This window comes from Lepus europaeus, unplaced genomic scaffold, assembly GCF_033115175.1.
Source record: "Lepus europaeus isolate LE1 unplaced genomic scaffold, mLepTim1.pri SCAFFOLD_74, whole genome shotgun sequence".
NCBI classification, from domain to species: Eukaryota; Metazoa; Chordata; class Mammalia; order Lagomorpha; family Leporidae; genus Lepus; species Lepus europaeus.
Genome location: NW_026909577.1, coordinates 1,010,082 through 1,019,573, shown reverse-complemented (window position 1 = coordinate 1,019,573; position 9,492 = coordinate 1,010,082).

Genomic DNA, 9,492 nt, shown 5'->3' with positions numbered 1-9,492 from the left:
ACAGACACAGTTTAGGGACTCTAAAAGCAACTGGAAATATCTGAGTTGGCAAAAAAAAAAAAAAAACAACATTTGTAGAATAGGAAGAATCCTGAAGTATGCATTCCAACAAAGTGGGAATCTATTCCAAGAGCTCATAACCATATTCTTTCTGTTTAAATCCTTTAGGACTCAAGCCATCCCTAGCCCCCAAAAATAATAAGAACCAAAACACGATGAAAGCAGGAGCTTTCATGCAGAGCTGCCTAGAAGGATATGAAAAACACCCATCACGACAAACACCCTCTTTCCACAAACTTTTTCAAGGAACCTCAGGAAGCCTTCAGTTGTATCTTAAACAACTAGAATGAAAGTGAACACATAACACACATTCAAAAGGCAAGAAGCACATATTTATCGAGAGAGAGTCCTCTGCCCGAATTCTGATTCTAGAGCTGATTACAAGCCACAAACTTCATTCCCAGCCTATGACAGGGTCTCCATGTTCCCAAGCACCTTATTAACCCAGTTTTCTTTCAGATAACATCTTCTCCATCTCTCGGTATTCTGCAGATGTTATCTGAATTACCCGATTAACTCAGCATCCATTCCCCATCCCTTCTTAAAGTTCCCTCTACCAGGCCCCCATCTTCTTTCCCTCACTTTCCCTAAGGTTTCTCCCCTGACCCTCTCCCAGGTCTCACACTCTGATACTCCACTAATTCTTACAAGTTGACCTAACACCTCCTTAATGTTACAATTCTGAAAGTCACCTGACTTCCTCCATACAATTCTTCCATTTTCTCTTTCTATCAAAGGAAGATGACGTATAGAAATTACTACATTTCAACTCCCAACTCACAAGTGCCTTGCACGTCCCAGGTTCTCCATGTCATTTATCCTTATCATTCCCCCACCAGAGATTCCTTGCAATCTTGTCATCCTTAGCCATGAATTCTAAACCCAAACTTTTATTTCCATGTCTCTCCAAACCAGACTTTTTTTTTGTTTTGTACTCTGAGGCTACAGCACACACTTCTCCTCCCAGGTCTCCCTCCCATTACCTGAATTTCCCAATATTTCCGCTTATACCATGTTCTTTGGCCCCTGATTCACTGCAAAACTCAGGGGAACTCATTCCTCAACATCCTATATGTCCCTGTCCTCATTGCACCTAACCTCTAACCCACTGGCCCCCACATTTCTTTCATCCCAACCTGTAAGGCTACTCCATTTGACCCTCCCTGTCACAGGATGAAAGTCAACTTCAATGTCAGGGTGGCCCACCCAGCCCCAGGGACCATGGTGTCCCTTTCCTTCTCTTTCCCTTGGGCCCCAAGGCTGCCATGTAGATGATGAGGTAGTCAAGTCTGCTCACCAGTTGCTCCTCTCCAGGAAGAAGCCCCAGCTGGGTTTAGCAGATAGCCGAGCAGTCCCCAGAAATGGAAGATGACCCAGCAGCTGAACTTCAGGGTCAACTCATGTGTCCAGTTTCATATCCCTGAAGATGTCTACAATGAAAATTATTAAACATTAAAGAAATGTAAGAAGACACTCAAAAATGGAAAAATCTTCCATGGTCATTCATTGGCACAATCGACATAATGAAAATTTCCATTCTACTACAAGCAATTTAAAGGCACAATGGGATCCCAATCAAAGGTCAAATAACATTTTGTCCAGATGGAGAGAAAACAATGCTAAAATTCATATGAAAACACAGAACATCCAAATAGTGAAAACAATCTTATACAACATAAACAAAACTCAAAGCATCGCAATAACAGATTGTAAGACACAGAACAGGGCAGTTACAATCAAAACAACTGGTATAGTAAAAAAACCGACATATAGAACAATGGAACAAAAAAGAAACTCCAGAAATCATTGCACACATCTACAATCAATTTATCTTGGAAGAAGGAGCTAAAGATTAATCCCAGGTGCAAAAGGACAATTTCTTCGAAAAATGGTCCTGAGAAAACTGGACCTCCGCATGCAAGCTATGAAAGAAGTTCCATACCATACACCTTATACAAAATAACTAAAAATAGTTCAAGGAACACAATCCAATCCAAAACCCAATGTCATCAAAGTACTAGAAAATATTGGGGAAAACTGAAAGACATGGAATAAGGAAACATTTCTGGGAGAAGACAGCAGAAGCACAAGCAATAGCAGCAGAAACAGAAGCAGACAAATTGGATTCCATCAAGCTGAGAAGCTTCTGCACTACAGAACAAACACTCAGCAAAGTGAACAGGCAACCAAAAGAATGGGAGAAAATAATCTGTAAACTATGAAACTTATGAAAGTTTAATATCCAGAATCTACAAAGAGCTCAAAACAAAGCAAAAACTACAGTTAAGAAATGGGCATAGAACTTGAGCAGGCATGTTTCAAGAGAAGAAATTCATACGGCCAACAGACACATGAAAAAAATGCTCAGGATCACTAGCCATCAAGGAAATGCAAATCAACATGACAATGAGGTTTCACCGCACCACAGTCAGAAAGCCTCTCATACAGAAATCAGCAAATAATAAATGCTGCTGAGGACTTTGGGAATATGGTACCCTGATCCACTGTTGGTGGGAATGCAGACTGGTAAAGCCATTGCAGAAGACAGTATGGAGATACCTCAGAAAGCTGAAAATAAATCTACCACATGGCTCAGCAATCCCTCTCCTGGTGATTTACTCCTAGGAAATGAACTCAGCAGATTCGAAAGGGTTATCTGTACCTCCACGTGTACTGCAGCTCAGTTCACAACAGCTAAGATATGGAATCGAACCTGATGTCCATGAACTGATGATTGGATAATGAAATTATGGCACACATACACTACGGAATACCATTCCTTCTGGAACACAGAAACGCTGTCTTTAGCAACAAAATAGATGTAACTTGAAACCAGTATATTTAGTGAAATAAGTCAGTCCCAAAAGGGCAACTAACGTATTTTTCCCTGATTTGTGGTAACTAAGAGAGTACCTAAATGTAGTGTGCAGGAGAGAAAATGACATTTGGAGATAAGAAAGTTTCTTATAGTTGTTGTCTCACTTTAAAGACCAGTGTTTTTTTCTTCATGCTGTTTGTTGAACACTTTTACTTATTGAAGCATTAATCATATAAATATATAGTTAACTGAAAATAGATAATTATAAGAAGAGTGGTCACAAGAGTGAAGAAGAAGAAGGCTTGGAGTGTAGCGTGGGAAGAAGTATCAGTTTGAATCTGTATATTAGAAATATGAGATTTACATACCTGATATAAAATTTTTAAAAAGTGCATAATCTTCTAACCAGACTAACCAAAAAGATAAAAACTCCAGTAAATAAAATTACAGACATAATAACCAGCAGACATCATAACCAACATCACTGAAACACAAGGATTCAAAGAAACTGCTATTCTGTACTATATGCTAGCAAACTGGAAAACCAGGAAGAAATGGAGAAATCCCTGGATAACAAGTAGACCTGACCTATTAAGATTAAATCCAGAAGATATAGACATCCTAAAAAGACTCATAAAAATCAATGACAACTAAAACACCCACAAGAAACACTGCTAGAACTGACGGAATAACTAGGGCACAGGTTACAAATAAACATACCTTGGAACCCGCAGTCCTGTCCTCCAGCGGGAGCCCAGCCACCCACTTCTCAGCTCAGCCGCCGCCAGCCCCCACGGCCGCCCAGCCTGAGGACCTGAGTGTCTACACTGCTCCGAGGTGCCAGGACACCACCACCCCCCACCCCACGAAGTCCCAGGCCTCTCACTGTTCCATAAGAAAAACTCACCTTCACTCCCGCACTCTCCGGGCCAGTACCGCTGCCGAAAACGCCTCCGGAAGCCGACAATTCCAGCAGCCGACAACATGCCGCCACCGCCGGATACATCCTCTCCATCTCCACCAGACCGACTGCGCAAGCGCCCTCCATCTAGGACCCGCCTCTTCCTCCCAGTAAGCACAGCGGAACCGGAAGCAGCAACAGCATCAATGAAGTGAGTGACAGCTCAGCAGCTCCGCTCACTAGGCTAATCCCCCGCGTTCGGCACTGTTACCGCCGGTTCTAGTCCCGGTTGGGGCGCTGGATTCTGTCCCGGTTGCTCCTCTTCAAGTCCAGCTCTCTGTCTCTCTCTCTTCCTCTCTATAATTGTGACTGTCAAAAATAAATAAAATAAAATAAAATAAAAAGAAGTGGGTGACAGCTGTCTTGGCTTCAGGCTTGGCTAGCGGGCCTGTGTTGATCTCCAATGTGCTCCAGGTAGGTAACCTTTACCGATACAAAAAACAAAAAGTAAAAAACAAAACAAAACAAAACTGTAGTTTACAAACAAATAAATAAAAAGGATTCAAATGTAAAGTCTTACACTTTGTGAAATAGCATTTTCAAAAAAGACAAATACTGTATATTTTCCCTGATCGCTGGTAACAGAGTACCTAAAAGGTGATCTATAGAAGTGATGTTGACACTTTGACGTACAATGATTTTAAAGAACCCTCCTCTTGCAGATATAAGGATTTTAAACACCCTTTGTCTTGCCTGTAAAGGAACAGATTTTTTTTATTCTTCCATAATGTTTGCTGAATTCTTTACTTAGTGTAGGGTTTATGTTATGAGTATAAAGTTAATTGAAAATAGATTTTTCTATAAAATAAGATGGAGGATGAAGAGGGATGGGAGCATGAGTGGGTGGGTGGGAGAGAGGGTAGGGTGGGAATAATTAATGTTTATCAATTTGTATATATGAATGCATCAAGTTTGAATACTTTAAATCAAAAGTTTCTAGGTAAAAAAGAGAAGTAAAATTTTTAACAATTCATTATGAGAGAGATAGAAAGAGGTAGTTCTCATCTACTGAGTCACTCCCCAATTCCCCCCAGATGGGACTCATGAACAAGCAGAGAGTCCATTCAGTGTTCTTGCAGCTCCATTCTAACCCCAGTGGCTGCACCTGTGATGTGGACCTCAGAAAGGGTCCTGGAGTTAGGGAGCAGAGTCCCTGTTTAGGAGCACAGAGCAGGATGCTGTGGCTGGGTTTGCTTGTTTATGTGGGGCAGGAGGGGGTGCTGGTTTAGGGCCCTTGGGATGCTCTTTGCCTCTGGGCACCTGTATGTGGACACCTGCATGTGGGCACCTGTGCATCTCAGCACCAGCCCTTGGTCTCCAGTCCAGGAGCCTAGGCTGTGCATGCAGTCAGCACCCGCTGCCAGCAGCTTCCTCCCCAAGGCCATGGGGCTTTGGGAAGTCCGGCCAGAGCAGGAGGTCCCTATAAGGGTTGGCACCCTCCTTACCGTCTCAGGATCATGCCTGGGAGTCACCAGGGCCCAAGGCAGAGAAGAGGAATGGATGAAGCCAGAGAGAGGGGAAGAGGAAAAAGTGCCCTGGGAGAGCTGCTGTGCCCGGGCCATTTGGGAGAATTGGACGGTTCTAGCGACTCTCTCTCTCTGTGCGCAGACTGTCTGGGCAGCATCTCCAAGCATGGGGGAGAAGCTCACACTCCTTCCAAGGTTGGCAGTTGGCACCACCTGTGATTTTAGAAGTGACAGCTTTGCTTCCCGCCCATCACTGTCACCTTGGCCACAGGGCAGTTGGGACAGAGGAGGCTGGGCTCTGCCATTCTTTGCTCATCCCCTGTCCACTCTGGCTCTCCTCGGTGCCCCTATCTTGTAACCATTTCTTCTCTTTTATCTAATTTTTTCCCTTCAATTTATATGGCAAAAAAAAACCCACATCTGCTATTTCTGATGAATGGCCAAACTGTCAATTGCATGTATGTGAAGGTGTTATGTATCCTGTAGCATTTTATCTGGAGCCTCTGTCTTGTAGCCTGTGTCCTGTGGCCTATGTCATGTGTCCTATAGCCTGAGTCTTGTAGTCTATGGCCCATGTCCTGTGTCCTATGTCCTGTAGCATGTGTCCTGTGACTTCAAGACTTTATCCTGTGTCCTGTAGCCTGTGGCCATTGCCCTGCAGTCTTTGTCCTGTGTCCTGTGTCCTCTGTCCTATAGTCGGTATCCTGTGTCTTGTTCAATATTTCCATTAGCCTGTGTCACATAGCCTCTGTCCTGTTGCCTGTGTTCTATGTCCTGTAGCCTGTGTTCTGTGGCCTCTGTCCTGTGTCCTGTAGCACATATCCTGTAACATCTGTCCAATAGCCTATGGCCTATTTCCTGTAGCCTGTGCCCTGTGGCCTATGCCCTGTGTCCTATGTCTTGTACCCTGTGTTCTGCAGCCTGTGGGCTGTATCCTGTGGCCTGTAACATGTGTCCCATAGCCTTGCCCTGTGTTCTGTATTGTGTGTCCTGTATCCTGTGTCCTGTGTCATCTGGGATATGTCCTGTAGCCTGTGTCCTGTGCCCTGTAGCCTTTGGCATATGTCTTGTAGCCTGTGTATTATGTCCGGTAGTCTGTGACATAAGTCACACAACACAAGCTACAGGACATAGGCCACAGGCTACAGGACTCAAGAAACAGGACAGAAGACACAGGCTACAGGACACAGGACCCAGGACGTAGCAGAGACAACACAGGACACAGGATATAGGACACAGTATATGGAACACAGGACACAGGCTGGAGGACACAGGCTATGGGACACAGGTGACGGGAGACAGGACACAGGTTACACAACATAGGACACAGGCCACAGGACAGTGGCTACAGGACACAGGCTACAGGACATTCTATCCTATAACCAGTGTCCGGTGTCTGGTTCCCTCTTTGCATCAGCCTGTGTTGTGCAGCCTGTGCCCTGTTTGTAGCCTGCTGCCTAGATACTGGCCATCGTGGCCATTTGGGGAGAGGACCAGCAGATGGAAGATCTTTCTATCTCTATCTCTCTCTGTCTGTAACTTTACCTTTCAAATACATAAAATAAATCTAAAAAAAAAGTTCATGAAAAACGTGTATTATGGAAAATCTATTAATGAATCTAAAAATATTTTTTACTGAAGGAAAGTTTTCTTTTAACTCCATTTTCCTTGAACATTTTAAAGCACCCTGGAAGCTTAAGGGGCTTGAGGACAGGACATGATTTCTTCCAGGTCACACAGAGAAACGGGGTCAGCTTGCGTCCTCCTGTTCCAACCTGCCCAGGCACCCATATGACAAAGGGGAGTGAGCACAAGGCACCACTCAGCGGCCACTGACATCTGCTCCTCACACCCAGACTCTCACCCCAGACACTCTGGTCAGTGGGAGGAGGGCACTCATTATTTCACTAATTCCAATACATCCTGTCCATGTTGACCAGAGTACCTACCTACCACTAACTGTAGACAGAGCATCTAACGCCTTTGAGACTCAAATTTTCCACCCCAAGAAATTAAAGAATTCACACAGAAAAACCAGAGCATTCTTAATGAAAACGAGCTATTGCCTCACTACAGAAGCAGAAAATCCGACGACCAGAGCTTCAGACCATGAACAGCTTCCAGGGCATTTGCCATTCCATGAGCTGACGCCAGCAAGAAAACCAGCATATCAGGATTTCACAGTTCACTCCTGCTTCTCCCCAGGAGAGAAACTGAATTTCATTTAGGGAGCCTATACTTGTGTCTTGATTGTCGATTCATGTTATAATCTCTGCCTTGTAATTGAGTTCCTTATACCATTTATATTTAATGTAATTAATGAAATAGCTGAGTTTAAATTAATCTCCTGGTTAGGTGTTTCCTATCTGTTCTATGCTCCTTTTTTCTTCTTTACCTGCCTACTTTTAGTCAGTTTCTTTTCCATGATTCCATTTTATTTCTTTTGTGGGTTAATTATACCCCTATTTATTTAAATTTCATGGCTTCTTTAGATTTCATGGTATATATTTTAAATTTATCACATTTATCTTCAAGTGATATTGTACCATATCAAATGGTGTATTTCCATTTCTCTCTCCCTACAGTTGTACTACAGTTGCCGCACATTTAACTTTAAAAAGCTATAAACTGTATGCTACACTTTTAGTAATTGTGCTGTAAAAAAGTCATTTATCTTTTAAAGTGACTAAATAGTTTAAAAATCTGTATACATTTAACCATGTAGCTTTCAATTCTCATGTTTTCATCTTTTGTGTTGATTCAAATACCCACTTAGTAACATTTTCTTTCTCCCTATGGGACTTTTTCTACTATTTCTGGTAGTGTGGATCTGCTGGTGATGAATTATTTCTGTGATTCTATGTCTGGAGTCTTTATTTCACTTTCACACTGGAAAGGTATGTTCACTGTGCAAAGAATTCTATGCTGACACTCCTTGTCTTTCAGTACTTCAAAGAATTTCTCAGTTCTCTTGTAGCAAATGTTGTTTCTGATGTTAAAATTACTGTCATTCTTTTCTTTTAAAAGATTTATGTATTTATTTGAAAGGCAGAGTTGCAGAGATAAAGAAGTGGGGGGGGTCTTTGATCCAGTAGTACACCTCCCAAAATGGACACAATGGCTGGAGCTGGGCCAATCCTAAGCCAGGAGCCAGGAATTTTTTGGGGTCTCCCAACATGGGGATTTTATTTAAAGCACCAGAACAGCAAAGTAAATCTTAAGAAAGTGGAAGGAGGAAAAAGATACAAACTGAAATAAATCCAATGGAATAGAAAATATCACAATAGAAATTCAGTGAGACCAAAATACAATTCTTTGAAAACTCAGTGACACGGACAAAACAATTATGCACAGGAAACAAGGGAAAAAAGGGAACAGACTCAAGTGACTTCACAACAGAAATGACAGAGAGGACATGACTACCCACCTTACCAAAATAATAATCAGAAAACACTATGGAAAGCTAAGGCACCAAGAATTTGTTCAATGTCGATACAGTGTGGACTGATTCTCAGAAAGACAAAAACCACTAAAACTGAATACAGTAAAACAAAAAACCCTAAATACACTTATAATTTGAAAAGAGACTGCAGTAGCAGGATACAAACACACACACATGAAGAAAACTCCAGGACCAGACAGCTCCACCAGTGAAAACTCCCATTTAAAGGATAATTATAATCCGTTGTTTGTACACCCTTCCAAAAAGGAAATGCAGAGGAAAAGCCTTCCATTTTATTTCATCAGACCAGTGTTATCCCAACATCCTAACAAACACATCATAAAGAAAATGGCACATAAATATCCATCATGAATGTGTCACATGCCTCAACAAAATATTATCAAATGCAATCCGGAAGCACAACCAAAGCTTAGCACACTGTGCGCAACTGAGAGTTACTCCGGGAACGCAAGGATGGCTACCATACAAAAGCAATATATCCCAAAACACAATCAACATGGGAAAAGCCCACAAAGTATCCCGATAGACACAGAAAACCTAGTTCACAAAACCTTCATTACTTTGCGGTACTAAAAAAATAAAATCATCAAATTAGGAACAGAAGTCACACCTTGGCCTGACAAGGCTCTTTCATTAAAAACCCACAGAGCACTAACAGCACACCAAATGCGAGGAACCCGAAACTGTCCTCCTAGACCAGGACACAGACACACATTTTCGCTTT